This window comes from Schistocerca americana, chromosome 2 (assembly GCF_021461395.2).
Source record: "Schistocerca americana isolate TAMUIC-IGC-003095 chromosome 2, iqSchAmer2.1, whole genome shotgun sequence".
In the NCBI taxonomy this organism is placed as follows: Eukaryota; Metazoa; Arthropoda; class Insecta; order Orthoptera; family Acrididae; genus Schistocerca; species Schistocerca americana.
The window spans coordinates 327,148,695-327,167,098 of record NC_060120.1 but is presented as its reverse complement, the minus strand read 5'-3'; the positions used below and the strand labels follow the sequence as shown (position 1 = coordinate 327,167,098).

The 18,404-nt window shown below is 45.8% G+C and overlaps 1 protein-coding gene across 1 annotated transcript in view; it reads left to right on the top strand.

The window, feature by feature from the left end:
• The first annotated feature begins 500 nt into the window (after positions 1 to 500).
• Positions 501 to 18,404, top strand: part of LOC124594911 (probable imidazolonepropionase) — a 180,143-nt gene continuing 162,239 nt past the window's right edge. Inside the window, exon 1 of the mRNA XM_047133392.1 lies at positions 501 to 602. The gene's annotated coding sequence lies outside the window, so the exon portion shown is untranslated. The remainder of the gene's footprint in view (positions 603 to 18,404) is intronic.

Here is an 18,404-nt window from a genome sequence, read left to right as displayed (position 1 = left end):
TTACTAGTAGGCTAGATACACATATTTTATTCAAATTTTATTGAAGCTTAAATATTAAAACTAGATAAAATTATTAATTTATTTAAAACAATTTCAAAATGTGTCCTATGTTGCTTGGTATTTTGTGGGAGACTACGGACGATTTGGATCTGCTTCGAGTCCAGTGTCATAATCATTATGTCACCTTGCTTAGTTGGAAACCATATGACGGCTTTCACTGGAGCAGCCAAAATATAAAAATTCTCCAAAGCGGTCCGGTCGCTCGTTCATATGTCTTCGCTGTATGACTGGAGCGTCGCCTGCGCAAATATAATTCTCTTGGCCAGTTTTACTAAATTATGGTGGCTCCCTATCCATCTTTTGTTCGAGGATTCGATATTTCTTTTCCGCAAGCCGATCTTCGAGTCGAACTGGATTCTGTTTGGCTGTGGTGCGTCCCAGGAGCGGGCGAGGCCAACAGGCTAGTGAAGGTCGCTGTAAATCCTAGCGCCGTTTATCTCCCTCAGCCGCCCCACCTTCCAGTCGGACATCTCAGCTCGCACAGTGCCAGGCCAACAGCAGCGGACGTGAACTCCCAGTCCACTGCGTACAAAAAGGACAAGGTACGTAGAAATTTGTAAGCTGATGGGTACAGATGAGACGGCACACTTGTTCAATGAATGGATGTTGCATTTCTGTCTTAGCATAAGCAAATCATTTGTCGACCGTGGGTGCTGTAACGTATAGTTAGTGAAGTATTACTTGCGTACGATCGTGAATTTTGTCTAGAGCAGTGGTTCCCAATAGGAGGTCAGCGGACGCCCAGGGGTCCGCGAGCTATGCCGGAGGGGTCCGCAAGATGCTATTAGAATAAAAATTATGTATTAAATATATTTCGTATGATAACAGATTTTTTGTTTTGGCTGCTTCCTGAATGAGCAGAGCTTTAGCGAACGCTAACTTTTGCGTCTAGCGTCTTCCTAGAGCCAACTGACAGTAGCACACTCTAGCGCAAAACTAGAATTGGATAGAGGAAAATAGTTCTGCTGTATGCCGTTAGACTGCGCGCGCTGCCTCTTTGCAGCTGACAACTGACAGTCACTTTACACAGAAACTGGCATTTCAGACGACAATCGGCCATTGTTAATTTATTGCCAGTGCTTTCACAGACCGTGTTGTTTACCTATTCAATATTCTGTATTAAAACAGTAGTGTTTGTAAGCGTTGTTTCACGCGGAAGCTACAGTTCGCGTAATTAAAAAGAGACCGTTCGTTAAAAAGTGGTTCGTTAAAACGAGAAAGGCCTACAGATGAAGAGGAAGATAATGCATTTGATGTCACTAAGTTTTAATTTTTTCCTGTCATTTTCATTTTTATTTTTGTAAGGAGTTTGTTATGCTAAACACCCAGATTTGAAGACAAAGATTTTGAGCAATAATCAAAAATTTAATTATAACAATGATGGCTAAATTGAAAAAGTTTTAAGCTCAATATTTTTTCACTAATAAACATGCCAATGTTTTTTCTAAGTACCAAAAGTAGAAAACATATAAAAAGACTCTTAATTTGGCTTTTTTAGGTACTTGATACTGTGATATGACAAGGTACCAATCATGCTCGATGAAGGGGCCCTCGACAAAACTTTGTTGGGATCCCCTGGTCTAGAGTAAAGTGACAGGCCGACAGCTTCCGCCCATCCGAGCAACACATTCCAGTCAGGTTACTGCCAGAACTTCCAGCGGCCAGGAAGAATCGAAACCTACATAAAATACGTCTAAAAATCGTCGACTAAAGAGTTCACAATAAAAGAATACCTACGTAAAATGCAAGTCCCCTGGCCATAATGAAATGCCTTGGGACTGTAAAGAATCTACAGAGACAACATCTGAAGGGTTTTATCGCGTTGGGAAAGTTTATAGTGAAGTTCGTATATAATTGTAATACGGCAACCAGAAGGAACAACTTCCACGCACCCTAAGGTGGTTTGCATAGAATAGATGTAGATGTACATCGAGGAATCCGCACCCATGATTGCCACAAAATCGTGTGAGGAAGAGCGAGAATACCTACTTGTGCCCATGTAAAAACGTAGGTTAAACCTGAACCTGAGAATTCTTTTCGACTTTTTTGTTTGGTTGAAATTAGGACAGATATCGAAAGCCAGGAACCTTAAAGTCCTATGCAAAATACGGGCCGGACCTTATCGACAGCGTCACTATAGAGATGGGGATGATGCTGTTATAGCAATTGTGGTTGTGAAAGTTAATTAGTCAATCAGGAAACTAGGAGCGTGTTTCTGCTAGAAACAACAGATAAGCAGTTTGTAGGCATCTCATTTAGACAGCGAATTGACATCACTTATACTGGTGTAGAGGAAATATGGACAAAGCTTAAACAGATTGTAAACCTTGTCTCGTGAACTATGTGCCTAGTACGTGAATTAAGGGCGGAAAAAACCCATCATGGTTTCAAAAATGGCTCTGAGCACTATGGGACGTAACGTCTAAGGTCATCAGTCCCCTAGAACTTAGAACTACTTAAACCTAACTAACCTAAGGACATCACACAAACCCATGCATCATGGTTTAACAACGAAATTCGGGAAATGCTGAGGAAACAAAGACTGTTGCACTCTTGGTTCAAAGGAGAAACCGAAGATGACGACAAGCAAAGGTTAGTGGAGATACTTGCATTTGGCAGAGAACCTGAGAAAATTCTGGTCCTGTGTAACATCACTGAGCGGGTCTAAGGCTTCCATCCAGTCAGTCATTGACCATTCTGTTGTGGTTTTTGGAGGCAGCAAAACAAAAACCGAAATTTTAAATTTCGCGTTTAAGAAATCACTCACGCAGGTGAATCGTATAATCACACAGTTATTTGACCATCGAACAGACTCCCGTATGGATGACATAGTAATAAGCATCCGTGGTGTAGAGAAACATATAAGTCGCCAAGTCAGGATGGAATACGAGTTCGGTTTTACAAAAAGTACCCTGCGGCATTGGTCCTTTACTTAACTTGCATTTATCGTAAAACTCTCGCCCAGCTCAAAGTCCCAAGCGACTGGAAGAAAGCGCAAGTGACTCTTGCATATTAGAAGGGTAAAAGAACAGACCCTCAAAATTACAGGCCAATATCACTAACGTCGGTTTGCTGCAGAATCTTTGAACTTATTCTCAGTTTGAATATAATAGATTTTCTTGAACAGAAAAGCTTATGTCCACGAATCAGCTCTGTTTTACAGAGCTCGCTCGTTTGATACTAAGCTTACCCTTTTCTTACGGGATATACTGCGAACCACAGATTGAAGGGCAACAGGCAGATTCCATATTTCTAAATTTCCGGCTGGCATTTGACACAGTGCCCCACTACAGACTCTTAGCAACGGTGCAAGCGTATGTGAGTGACTCGGAGATTTCTTAAGCATAGAACCCAGTATGTTGTCCTCGAAGACGAGTGTTCATCAGAGACAAGGGTATCGCCAGGAGTGCCCCAGGAAATGTCATAGGAACGCAGCTATTTTGTAGATACAGGGTGTCCCACTCAAACCTCCCTGATTTCAAGGACCCAGGAGAGAAAAACCACAGTAGATACGACAGTGAAAAATGCACCACATTGTAGAGCATCTCAAAGAATTTGTACTCCCACGTCAGATGTGCAAAGTATCGTCGCCAGGATGCAGTATGGTCGCATGAAGTGAAAATGGCGACTCCACAGCAGTGCGCACAAGGAGTAGTATGGTTTGCAGAAACAAAATCGCCATTACTGTGCAAAGAAATTATCGTCGTGTGTATGAATGTGTTCACTTGATGTGAAAACAATTAAGGAATGGTATAGGAAATTTCTGGCAACAGGAAGTGTCCTGAAACATTCTGGCAATGCACTTTACTGAGTTTCAGAAGAGACAGTGGAGGACATCAGACAAACGTTTCTCAGAAGCCCACATAAGTCAATTCGTCAAGCATCTAGGCAACTTGGTGTACCTCAGTCAACTTTGCATCGAGTAGTTCACCAGCGTCTTCGTACGTGTGCTTACAACATGCAAATTCTGCAATATCTGACGCCGAACGACAAACCACACTGACAACAATATTGATATGGATGCCAGCTTCCTGGAAAGATGTTCATTCTCAGATGAGGCAACCTTTCATCTACCAGGAAGGGTTAATAGGCATAGTGTTCGGATTTGGGGTTCGCAAAATCTGCACGTTGTCATTGAACATGTTCACGATAGCCCTAAACGAAATGCCTGTTGTGGCCAAATGCACGACAGAGTTGTTGGACCATTCTTCTTTGTGGAACAAACAGTGAATGGGTCAGTGTATCTGGACACGTAGTAGCAGTTTGTGTACCCTCAGATACAAGACTTGCAACCCAACATCATGTTTCAACAAGATGGAGCTCCGCCACATTGGTCAACAGCTGTTCGCATGTTTCTGGATAGGAAATTTTCCAACCATTGGATCGGACGCGGAGGACCCATTGCCTGGCCACCACGTTCACCCGACATTACACCGCTTGATTTCTTCATGTGGAGATTCGTAAAGGACCGCATGTATGTGACCAAAGTGGACAATATTCCTACATTGTGATATCATATCACTAATGTGATTGCAACAACAACAGAGGAAATGTTACAAAGAACTTGGCAAGAAATTGAATATAGGCTCGATATTCTTCGTGCTGCAAATGGTCCACATGTAGAGGTGTACTGACGATAAATAAATAAATTCTTTGAGGTGGTCTACAATGTGGTGCATTTGTCATTGTCATATCTACTGTGGTTTTTTTTCCTGGGTCTTTGAAATTGGGGAGGTTTGAGGTGGGACACCCTATATATAAATGATCTGGCGGACAAGGTGAACAGGAATCTGTGACTGTTTGCTGAAGATGCTATAGTGTGCAAGAAGGTGTCAAAGTTGAGTGACTGTAGGAGGATACAAAATGCCGTAGACAAAATTTCTAATTGGTGTGATGAATGGTAGCACTCACTAAATACAGAAAAGTGTATGTTAAAGAGGATGAACAGGAAAAACAAATCGGCAATGTTCGGATACAGCATTAGTAGTATCCTGCTTGACAAAGTTACGTCGTTTAAATATCTGGGCGTAATGTTGCAAAGCGATATGAAGTGGAGCGAGCATGTGAGGATTGTGGGAGGAAAGCCCATGACCGCCTTCGGTTTATTGCGAGAATTTTGGGAAAGTGTGGTTCACCTGTAAAGGAGGCCGCATGTAGGACGCTAGTGCGACCTACTGTCGAGTACTGCTCGAGTATTTGGGATCGGTACCAGGTCGGATTGAAGAAAGACATCGAAGCAATTCAGAGGCAGGCTTCTAGATTTGTTACCAGTAGTTTCGAACAACACATAAGTGTTACTGAGGTGCTACAGGAACACATATGGGAATCCTTGGAGGGATGGCGACGTTCTCTACGAGAAACGCTATTGAGAAAATTTAGAGAACTGGCATTTGAAACTGACTGCACAACGATTCTACTGCCACCAACATACATTTCGCTCAAGGACAACAAAGAGAAGATATGAAAACTGAGTCTCATGCGGAGGCATACAGACAGGGTAACCTACGCCACCCACCGCACGGTGGCTTGCGGAGTATGTATGTAGATATAGACATAGATGTACGATAATTATTATGTATGAGTAAATTAATCGTTATTTATCAGATGATGTTGTGTATAGAACAATATTTTAATAGAACAGGTGCACTGGATCTTCGAATGTAAAACAAAGTACGTCACAATGTGTGGCAGGTCTACTTCTGATACTATTATCTGATCCCCCTTCCCCGCCGCCCCCCCCCCCCCACCCTTCCCTGTCCCATTCGTGAACGGCGATTGGGAGGAATGATTGTCGGTAACTCTCCGTGTTAATTCTAATTTCTCGGATATTCTCGTTGTGCTCATTTCGCGAGAGACGTATGTGGGAAGAAGTATATTGTCTGACTCAATAATAAACCTCTTCGCGATGCACATCTTCTCTTCTATAAGTCCTACCTGGTAAGGATCTATGACTAATGAGCAGCACTCAATAATCAGTTGAACAAGTGTTTTTAAACCACTTCTTTCGTGGATATATTACATTGCTTCCTATGAATCTGTCATGCGCTTTTCCTACTATTTGTTTTCTGTGGTCATTCCACTGAAGGTCGCTGAGGCTGGTTAATCCTGGGTTTTTTACAGTACGTACTGTTTCCAGCGGTTTGTCACCAATAGCATAAGTGTACAATAGCGGATTTCTTGTCTTCTGTATGCGCAATACGTCACATTTATATGTGTTCAGGGTTCACTGTCAATCTAAGCACTATTCGTTAATCTTCTACAGTCTTCTTGCAGTTCGCTACAGTCTTACAGCGTTGCTACCCTCTTACAGACAACCATATCATCTGCAAAGCGCCTCACGGAGCTTGCGATGTTATTCATTTATATGTGTATTCTAAACAGCAACTTTACTAAAACTGTCTGGAAGATTAATACTGTGTGCCAGACCGAGACTCGAACTCGGGACCTTTACCTTTCGCCGGAAAGTGCTCTACCGACTTTATTTTAATTTTTTTTTTTCATGTGGAGGACAGACGCGTCCATGAAACCAGGCGCTTACTCACTTAACAGCCTTTTTTTTTTTTTTTTTTTTTTGCAGTCGCATTACCATTTGTAGTATATTTTATTTTGTTTTTAAGGAAAATAGGAGAAACAGAAACCTTTATTATCCACAAAACCATAGTACGTTCTTATACATTATAACTGTCCTGGAAGGAACCTTGCTGCCGTCCTACCACGCAGCATGAAATAGCAACAAAGTCAAGTGGGGCCACCTCCGGCACCCTTAAGAAAAGTATTTATAGATATTAAAACAAAATTCCAAGAAACATTCGATTTCTAACTGTGCAAGTGTGAGTTCTTCCTGGGTCGCGTACTCACGTAGTTTTCCTTAGCTGATCACTTTACTTGGTCGGTTTCACAACGAAAGCACCGCAGCTCATTTTTGCGCATCTGGCGCACCCCAAGTATATGGCGGGTCCGCAAAAAACGTTCCTAGGATATTGGCATACCAGTTCTTGTACTTTCGTAGCTGTAACATTTTTGTGTGTCCATCTTGCAAGTATTACCAGCAATCCAGTACGTTCAGACGTGTGTCTGTATATATGTATGGACCTTCGTACATGTGATACATGCCACTGCGTTCGCATTATGACGCGGAAAATACGTTTCCTCTGGAAAAAATACTATGTCGGAAGGTATTGCTGTATATATAGTGAGCCGCATGAACGCTATTATCTTCCTTGCTGGAGACCAGACAGCCAACGCCTCGCCACAGACCAGCCGGTGGTCGTCCGTATCCAGCATGTCGCATTGCTGACACATGGGCGAATCTCCCAAATGTATTGCGTACTTTTTGTCATTCGTTGGGTATTTCCGGTTCACTACAATGTACCATGTTGACCTTACTGGCCGGCCGTTGTGGCCGAGCGGTTCTAGGCGCTTCAGCCCGGATCCGCGCTGCTGCTACGGTCGCAGGTTCGAATCCTGCCTCGGGCATGGATGTGTGTGATGTCCTTAGGTTAGTTAGGTTTAAGTAGTTTCTAAATCTAGGGGACTGATGACCTCAGACGTTAAGTCCCATAGTGCTTAGAGCCACTTGAACCATTTTTGACCTGACTGTTGCAGGTAGGTGGGGGGTTGGGGGGTAGTGTATCGTGCGCCACACCACGTGCCAATTAACGGCTGGATGTTTCCGTTCCACCCTGTTCTGGACGATTGTCGAAGAAGCAGATGGTACACGTCCTTCGATGTCGACTGTCGGGACGTTGGTAAACGCTCTCGAACGTACCTGTGTTCAACAAGGAACGTGCGCACGTACGTTAAATGGGACGATATATAGCCGACAGTGACTGGAGGAAGATCCGATGTTGGTACTAGTTCTTCGATGACCGTCCCCATAAGCGAGTGATTCCTGTTGCGCCACCGTATAGTATTAATATACATGGCACGCGCCTTCTCGTGCACTTTCAGTAAACCAACGCTCCCTTCTCGCGCTGGGACGGTAAGCGAGTTGTACTGCACCTTGAAGAGCTGTCCCAGACTTACAAAGTACCCAAAAGCCGCATGAATCCTCATAGCCATCGTGCGCGTCAACGGGAGAAGGTGTGTCAGGTGGCACATCATGGGAGCGAAATAAGGTTGACGAGTGGCACTCGCTGCAGCATATCCATCGACCGTAGGGCGTTTAGTCGTACTGACATGCGGACCCTGAGCAACAGCCGTCGGTAGTTGTCCGCAGCCGTTCCTGCCGTCTCCTTATGAAACACGATACCCAAACATCGGAGGGTTTGCGCCACAGGCAAGGGTCCTTCCGTTACTGGTTCTAGTCCACGCTCCACATGCGTGCTGCCATCCCATGTCTGTAGCCAATCAAGTGCTGATTCAGTCTCCCCCTCATTCCGGACAGGAACACAATGTCATCCGCATACGCTCTACATTTGAATGATAGATGCCACAGGAGTATCCCGGTAAGTCAGCGACGAAGGCCAGCGAGGCACGGTCCTAAAGCGATCGCATATAGGAGGATCGACAACGAGCAATCCTGTCTGACTGATCTTAAGATCTTAAAATACTCTGTTCTCCCTCTATTGATCACCATCGCTGATCTTACGCTGTGCAACAGCTACGTCCCTACAGTGGTCAATAATGGCGAAACACCCATCCTATTCATCACCGCCGCGAGGTACACATGATCCACTCGATCAAAAGCATGATCGAAATCTATAGCAACCAGTGCCCTCCCCCCTCGGAGACGGCATGCAGCCGCGAGGGCGACGACATCGGTCATAATGGTCACAAAGGCACGGTAAAATTTCAACGGGAAACCGTCTGTACCTGGGGAGTTGTTGGAGGCACCTCGTGTAATCGCTTCCTCCAGCACCTCACACGTAATTTCAGATAACACGTCCGATTCCCCGCTCACACGTGTCACATCTGGGATCTCTTCCAGGACGTTCCCCAGCTTCCTCTGGCCCTCTCTGTCGCTCGCACAGAATCTGCTAAAATGATCCGTGAATGCCTGTGCTATGTCCCTTTATGCTGAAAAACGATGGCCATCGCCAAGATCGATCTCATGAATTAACGTCCTTCGTCTTCTTCTTCTTTCCTTTATCACATAATGCATCGAGGGAACCTCATTGGGCAGGCAATCCTGCGACCTCACGCGTATCATCGTACCCGCAATCCTTAGTGTCGCAAGTTGTACCAGCTTCGCCTTGACTCGGTGGACGGCCCTCTGGCGTTCTGGTGTAGGTGGTTGAGCGAACAGTTCCCGGAGGGCCGTAAAGCAAAAGTCAGTGGTCGTGCACGGCCATTGAGAAACCTCCTTCCCATAACCTATTAATGTCCTCCAGAGAGCTGGCTTCGCGCACTCGATCCACCACTGCAGGACAGTACCGTAAGAATTTCGTCGACGGAGGCAGCCATGCTACGCGTCCTCCACCATGCGTCGGCATTCTGCATCACGCATGTGGGAGACGTTCATCTTCCAATTACCCCTTCTTCTCCATACCTGCTGTCTATCAAAGTTAACCGTACAAATATATGCCTCATGGTGTGTAAACGCGGTCGGCCAGATTTCTGCGTCCGCCGTCGACATCGCTAACGCCCTTGAAACGTAGATCCGATCCTAACGGCTCGCGGAATGGCTCGTAAAAAATGTATATCTGGTTGGTTGCGATACTTCAGGTCCCATGTATCGACTAATTCCATCCCGTTGAACAGCTCCCGAAATTCTTAGCTAGGAGCATAGTTAGGTTGTTGGTCCTTTCTGTTGAGCACGCAATTAAAATCTCCGTCGAGTATGCAAGCATAGTATCGTCCCCGGAACAACGGTGTATCCTCATGGGAGTAAAAATCTCCTCTGTCCTTTCCCTTATCCGAGCCGGAGGGTGCCTATATATTGATCAAACGTATTCCACCTATGGTCACGGCCGTACCACGGGCAGAAGACAAATACTCTACTTCGTCTGCACGTATCCCTTCCTTCAGTAGTATCGCAGGCCAACGCATCTCTCGTCACATGGGGAACAGTAAATATCGTAACCGTAAAAGTCCGAGGGGAGGGGGGGGGGGGGGAGGGGCGAGAAGCATCCGAATTTCCTGTAATGGCGCTGTGTCTAAATATGCAGCCTTTATCATGTCACTGAGCATCTTGAGTTTTACCGGCGTCCCAGTGCTATTGATGTTAACAGACCCTATCCGATAAGCTTGTTACATGGCTGTCAACATAGATGGGGCACCTTACGGTCGCTAATTCTTCTGTACGCAGGCTGCTTTCTTTCTAACATCCCCCGCCGTCTCCTCATATGGTTTGTCGTTATTCCATGCACTCTTCCGCTCTTACACCGGGAGAGTGTGTGGGAACAGTTCCTCCAGCATCATCTGTTCCCCACGGCGGTAGGTCTTCTTCTAGCATCGTCATCGGAAGGTCGTGTCACCGTCCCGCTGGCCACCGTTGCATCCCCGTTAGGCAGTTCTTCTGTATGCATGGTCGTCTGCTCTGTGCCCGAAAACGCCTCAGAATTGCCTGCTGGATCACATCGGTCGTTCTCCACCGTTGGGCGGAGCTTCTTCCGGCGTTTTGGTGATCACTGTTTTCATTGCCGAGCCTCAGAATCAGAGGTCAGCATGGCCTCTGGTTGTTCTTGGGGGTCGGAATCGTGTGCCGTCGAATTATTGACGTCCGTTAGTGTCTCATCTGAAGGGGCCGCAAGTGACAGCGAAGAGAGGGAGTCCTGTGACCGCTCCAGGCCGTCCAGCGCAACGTCGTCCTCTGGTGCCTCGCCACGATCTGCCTCTGTTTGTACGCTCCGGTACGTTTCTGTCTCGCGGCCTACGTCATCGCGTAATGCGGCGACATAGGTCATGGGGAGCATAGTCGGATGCGGTGTGAATGGTGGATCATCCCGTTGCAGCTGAACAACCTTCGTTGAGTACACTCAGAACGGACGCGTCCCTCCTTCCCACACCCAGAGCACGTCCTTGGTTGTACGTCGTAGATGACAATCGCCACACAACCAGCAGTGTACAAGAATGACGGAGCATAATTTCAGAGTTCGATCTGTCTTTGTCTGACGCCGTTGAGGGCAGGATACGTTTTTGAAACTCGTCCATTTTTCAGCCACATGCGATAGGACCGTTCCGTAAGGACGCGGGACGTCTGTCACCAATTCTTATGGCACTTCGAATGGAAGCCCAAAGGCGCGGATAGTTCGTAGTCCCATGCCGGCGTGTTCAACTGTAACCGTTCCAACATTCCCGTCTGAATGACAGAAACGAAGTCCTTGTGGGTATCGGAATAGTAGTTCGTCACATGCCGCTTCATTGATTAGCTTGACATAGACCACGCTGCTGACTATACGTGTGTTCCAACTAGAACGTCAGGTTCGATTTTTACCTCGTCCCGTAAATAACGTTCTGTCTCGTAAGCCTTCGGTCGGGCAAATTCGTGAACAAAACTGAATTTCAGTGTCGATTTGCGGAACGACAAGGCCATGATTCGTTGTATGTATTATCGCGGCACACCGCTACACACTTACCGCATACACCTCTCGCGCACACGTGCGACAGCGACGTAAATACCGACCGAACCTCTAAGGGCTGACTAACTGAGCTATCCAAGCACGACTCACGACTCCAGTTCGAGTCTCGATCCGGCACACAGTTTTAATCTGCCAGGAAGTCTCATGTCACCGCACACTCCGCTGCAGAGTGAAAATATCATAGTAATTTTTCTATCTCACTTCGATGGGACACTCCTGAGATTCCCTATACAGCTGCCGATTTTGTTCCGTTAACAACGACGTGTTGAGTTCTACCTGCAAGGAAGTTATGAATTCAGTCACAAATCTGGTCCGATACTCGGTAAGCTCCTACGTTGTTCACTAAACGACCGTGCTGGACCGTGTTAAATGCCGTCCCGAAGTCAAGGAACACGGCATCAACCTGAGCGCCGTTGTCTACGGCACTCTTGATCCGACGGAGCAATCGAGCTAGCTGAGTTTCGCAAGATCTCTCTTTCCACAATATACGTTGTATTTACAGAATAGATTTTCGTTCTCTAACCCACCCGGATAGCCACGTGTATGAAAACGCCCCTTCTGGGACGGGACCGAGTGGGGTGGCGCTGTGGTTAGCACAGTGGACTCGCTTTCGGGGTGACGATGGTTCAAACCCTCGTCCGCTAGAAATGGTTTAAGTTTTCCGTGATTTTCCCGCAAATGCCGGGATGGTTCCTTCGAAAGGTCACGGCCACTTTCCATATCCATCCTTCCCTAACCTGCGTCTGTGCTTCGTCTCTAACCACCTCGTCGTCGACGGGACGTTACACACTAATCTCCTCCTCCTCCTCCTCCTCCTCTGGGACGGGGAAATGGGGTGGCCCCAGATCGACGAGGGTCGGTGAGCCGGCCAGCCACATTTAGACGTTTCTTAAGCACAAGGTGAGCACACCCTAACTGCGAAACATCCCTCCTTACCACAACACCACCTCCTCCGTATTGCATTGTTGCCCCTAAATTTGATGGCAGATAGCGTTCTCCAGACATGTGCCAGACCCAAATTCCTCCGTCATATTGTCAGAGGGTATGGCGTTATTCATCACTCCAAATCAGTAGTTTCCAGTCATCCACTGTCCCATGGCGTCGCTCTACACACAAACTCAGCGTCGCTTGTTATCGACTACATAAATGTGTAGCTTATGAGGAGCTGCACGATTACTGCAGCGTCTGTTTTGGCGCTGTTCTGCAGGCAGTGTGGACAGATGGTACAGAACAACGTCGAAATAGTGCCCTCAATCTTTCCTCTGGCACTTGCGCGTAATGCTCTTTTAGAGCTGCATGAAGGGACCGATCTAACGCCGGACGGTGTGGCCAGCGGTTCTAGGCGCTTCAGTCTGGAACCGCGTGACCGCTACGGTCGCAGGTTCGAATCCGCCTCGGGTATGGATGTGTGTGATGTCCTTAGGTTAGTTAGGTTTAAGTAGTTCTAAGTTCTAGGGACTGATGATCACAGATGTTAAGTACCATAGTGCTCAGAGCCATTTGAACCATTTTGAACCGATCTAACAATCGCTCGCGGATTTTCAACGCAACCCAAACGTGGCCGTAAGCAGCCAGAAATTTACCTAAACAAAAATTAGAAGGCCTGAAAATCTACATCTATATTCACATTTAAGTGCCTGGCAGAGGGTTCATCGAACCATTTTCACACTACTTCTCTACCATTCAACTCTCGAATGGCGCGTGGGAAAAAGGAACAGGAGGAGGAGGAGATTAGTGTTTAACGTCCCATCGACAACGAGGTCATTAGAGACGGAGCACAAGCTCGAGTTAGGGAAGGATGGGGAAGGAAATCGGCCGTGCCCTTTCAAAGGAACCATCCCGGCATTTGCCTGAAGTGATATAGGGAAATCACGGAAAACCTAAATCAAGATGGCCGGACGCGGGATTGAACCGTCGTCCTTCCGAATGCGAGTCCAGTGTGCTAACCACTGCGCCACCTCGCTCGGTGGGAAAAAGGAACACCCAAATCTTTCCATTCGAGCTCTGATTTCTCTTATTTTATTATTATGATAATTTCTCCCTACGTAGGTGGGTGTCAACAACATACTTTCCCATTCGGAAGAGAAAGCTGGTGATTGAAATTTCATAAATAGATCTCGCAGCAAAGAAAATCGCCTTTGTTTCAGTGACTGCCACCCCAACTCGCGGATCACATCAGTGACACTCTCACCCCTATTGCGCCATAACACCAAACGGGCTGCCCTTCTTTGCGCTTTTTCGATGTCCGTCAATCCTACCTGGTAAGGATCCCACACGGAGCAGCAATACAGTATTCCAGCAGAGGACGGACAAGTGTAATGTAGGCTGTCTCTTTAGTGGGTTTGTCGCATCTTCTAAGTGTTCTGCCAACAAAGCGCAGTCTTTGTTTCGCCATCCCCACAATATTATCTATGTGGTCTTCCCAATTTAAGTTGCTCGTAATAATTCCTAGGTAATTAGTCGAACCGACAGCCCTTATATTTGTGCGATTTATCGTACACCCAAAATTTATCGGATTTCTTTTAGTACCCATGTGGATGATCTCGCACTTCTCTTTGTTTGGTGCCAATTTCCACTTTTCGCACCATAGATAAATTCTCTCTAGATTGATCGTCTGATGATTTTACTAGACGGTAAATTACAGCGTCATCTGCAAACAATCTAAGAGGGCTGCTCAGATTATCATCTAGATCATTTATGTAAATCAGGAACAGCAGGGGGCCTATGACACTACCTTGCGGAACGCCAGATATCACTTCTGTTCTACTCGATGATTTGCCGTCTGTCACTAGGAACTGTGACCTCTCTGAGAGGAAATCACGAAACCAGTCACATAACTGAGACGATACTCCACATGCTCGCAATTTGATTAATAGTCACTTGTGAGGAACGGTATCAAAAGCCTTCTGGAAATCAAGGAATATGGCAGATCCCTTGTCGACAGCACTCATTACTTCATGGGAATAAAGAGCTAGCTGTTTTGCACAAGAACGATATTTTCTGAATCCGTGTTGGTTATGTGTCAATAAGTCATTTTCTTCAACGTGATTCATAATTTTAGAGTACAGTATATGCTCCAAAATCCTGCTGCAAATTGAGGTCAGTGATATGGGTCTGTAATTCAATGGGTTACTCCTATTTCCTTTCTTGAATACTGGTGTGACCCGTGCTAACGACAAAATCCTGTAACTTCATCAAATGTGAACAAACAAAGTGTTGCAGAAGACATCTACATTAAACAAATCTTTATTGAAATTTTTTTCCTGTTTGTTGATTATTTTTATTTATAATCAACTGAATTTTCTCAGTCATTCTCACTTTTTTCCTCTTTCTAATTTTTAACTTTCTGTTCTAATCGAATATTATGGGAGTGTGAACAAATATTTTTGTGAATATTTTGTAACTTTATTTCGTAAGTTACTGAATACAGTGGGTTTAATCTTACGAACACGTAATTTCACATTTCTCCGAATTGAAGACATTATCAAGCCTAGAGCTTGTGTAACACGACATTGGCGCGATCTCTCTTGGGTGTAAGGGGAATTCTAAAACTCTTGATTGTCCTATAAATTTCGGCCCCAGAATATTGGGAGCAACTCTTTTGGTGATGCAGTTATAAAATTACCTTGGACGCCATTTTTGTACGGTCGATTAGTTAATATCTCCACACTGGGCGCCATTTATCTTATGACAGATTTTGTTAAGCCACACTTTGGGCGACATTTCTATAGTGTCAAATTTGTTAGGTGCAAGTTCCTAAGATATTTACTTACTGGTGATTTTGTTGTTAGCACTGTGAAACTAATTTATATTCATCACAATTACTAATCAAAAGTTGCTGCCTCTGGATCACGGGGTCCCGGGTTCGATTCCTGGCTGGGTAAGGTATTTTCTCTTCCCGGGGACTGAGTGTGTCGTCTGCATCATTTCCTCTTCATCATCATTCGCGACAGTGGCTAGATTGGATTGGGTAAAAAAAATGGACTGTGTAAAAATTGGGACTTTGTACAGGCGCTGAGGACCGCGCAGCTGAGCTCCCCACAAAGCAAACATCATCATCATCATCAACCTTCAGTGCAGCATTTATAATTAAGAAATTGTTTGTTGGGCCATATGCAGTAATGTACACTACTGGCCATTAAAATTGCTACACCACGAACATGACGTGCTGCAGACGCGAAATTTAACCGACAGGAAGAAGATGTTGTGATATGCAAATAATTAGCTTTTCAGAGCATTCAGACAAGGTTGGCGCCGGTGGCGACACCCACAACGTGCTGACATGAGGAAAGCTTCCAACTGATTTCTCATACACAAACAACAGTTGAGCGGCGTTGCCTGGTGAAACGTTGTTGTGATGCCTCGTGTAAGGAGGAGCAATGCGTACCATCACGTTTCCGACTTTGATAAAGGTCGGATTGTAGCCTATAGCGATTGTGGTTTATCGTATCGCGACATTGCTGCTCGCGTTGGTCGAGATCCAATGACTGTTAGCAGAATATGGAACCGGTGGGTTCAGGAGGGTAATACGGAACGCCGTGCTGGATCCTAACGGCCTCGTATCACTAGCCGTCGAGATGACAGGCATCTTATCCGCATGGCTGTAACCGATCGTGCAGCCCACGTCTCGATCCCTGAGTCAACAGATGGGAAAGTTTGCAAGACAACAGCCATTTGCACGAACAGTTCGACGACGTTTGTAGCAGCACGGACTATCAGCTCGGAGACCATGGCTGCGGTTACCCTTGACGCTGCATCACAGACAGGAGCGCCTGCGATGGTGTACTCAACGACGAACCTGGGTGCACGAATGGAAAAACCTCATTTTTTCGGATGTATCCAGGTTCTGTTTACTGCATCATGATGGTCGCATCTGTGTTTGGCGACATCGCGGTGAACGCACATTGGAAGCGTGTATTCGTCAGCAGGATAATGCACGACCACATGTTGCAGGTCCTGTATGGGCCTTTCTGGATACAGAAAATGTTCTACTGCTGCCCTGGCCAGCAGATTCTCCAGATCTCTCACCAATTGAAAATGTCTGGTCAATGGTGGCCGAGCAACTGGCTCGTCACAATACTCCAGTCACTACTCTTGATGAACTGTGGTATCGTGTTGAAGCTGCATGGGCAGGTGTACCTGTACACGCCATCCAAGCTCTGTTTGACTCAATGCCCAGGCGTATCAAGGCCGTTATTACGGCCAGAGGTGGTTGTTCTGGGTACTGCTTTCTCAGGATCTATGCACCCAAATTGCTTGAAAATGTAATCACATGTCAGTTCTAGTATAATATATTTGTCCAATGAATACCCGTCTATCATCTGCATTTCTTCTTGTAGCAATTTTAATGACCGGTAGTGTAAATAAGATACCACCATTTTATTCCCACAAAATATATTTCTTCTGGAGTATGGTTAGACTGACAGCAGTTTTTTGTTTTACAAAGCTTCTCGTCTACATACCTGCCTGGAAAACTCAGCCGCGTGGGGTAGCCGTGTGTTCTGAAGCGCCTTGCCACGGTTCGCGCGGCGACCCTCGTCGGAGGTTCGAGTCCTCCCTCGGGCATGCCTGTGTGTGATGTCCTTAGGTTAGTTAGGTTTAAGTAGTTCTAAGTTCTAGGGGACTGATGACCTCAGATGTTAAGTCCCGTAGTGCTCAGAGCCATTTATCTGGTAACAACTGTGCTGGTCCCTCCAGGATGAAGATCGCTGAATGCGCCTTGGCCCCACCACTCAGGCCTCCAATAGGCTTGATGGTGAATGTCGCCTTCAACTTACCATCAGTCTTGACTTACAGTAGCACTGCAATTTGCACTGGCAAAATCCTCCTAGCAGGAGTCGCTATTCCCTCAGGGTTCGAAGATGGTTTCACAAACAGAGAACAGACAGACACATGTTCCACCTCCAGTTTGGTTGGCTGCCAACTGAGTACGAGTAGAGCAAGCCGCTGGATATAAGTAATGTTTACACAGGAACTGTATGTGCACATTGCTATTGCCAGGTGACTGTGTGACTTCGGTTAGCCTGCTTTTCTTGACTGGTCAGCTTTCTGGATGCTTCACCTGTAGCTGAAAGGTATCTTAACTTCGCCTTTAGAAGCAGTGGTAGACATATTCTTCAGTGTCGGTACTTTGAATATTCGTTTTTACGTCCGACTTATGGCTTGTTACTTCACTCTGCATGGTCAACACAGTGACGGCATATTCCTCTCTCTATGTAGCAGTCGTCGTCAAACTGTGGCTCGAATGAAGTATCTTGCAAACCGCTGTTCTGAGTCATATTTTATAACAATATGCGTCTAGCAACTAACAGCCGAATTCAGAAACTTCGCCTAACATTAAGAGTTTCTTGAGATTATAGTTTTCCTGCTCAGTAATAACAAAAATACTTCCGCTGACTGAAATACAGGGTGTATCAAAGAGAACCATCCGACTTTTAAAAAATCATAACTATTATGTTATTTGAGATTGTTTGTGAACAACGTACTGTTGGAAAGAGCAAACTCTCGAGTTTTACATGGTTACCGCTAGGTAGCAGCAGTGTGTGCCCACTTCAGTTCTAGTAAAATTAGTGTCGGGATAACAGAAAGCGTTTTATGTTATACGTATTGCGCAATGCGGGCTAGTAAAAACTGTTCAGCATGACTTTCGTATTAGGTATGGTGTGGATCCTCCTACAGCACAGAGCGTTAGACGATGGCACGAACAATTCACAGAAACAGGTTGTTTGTGCAAAGGCAAATCGCCAGGCCGACCCCGAGTATCTGGCACAGACGTCGAACGTGTCTTCCTGTTTACAGAGCCCGCAGGAATCCGACCGCGGC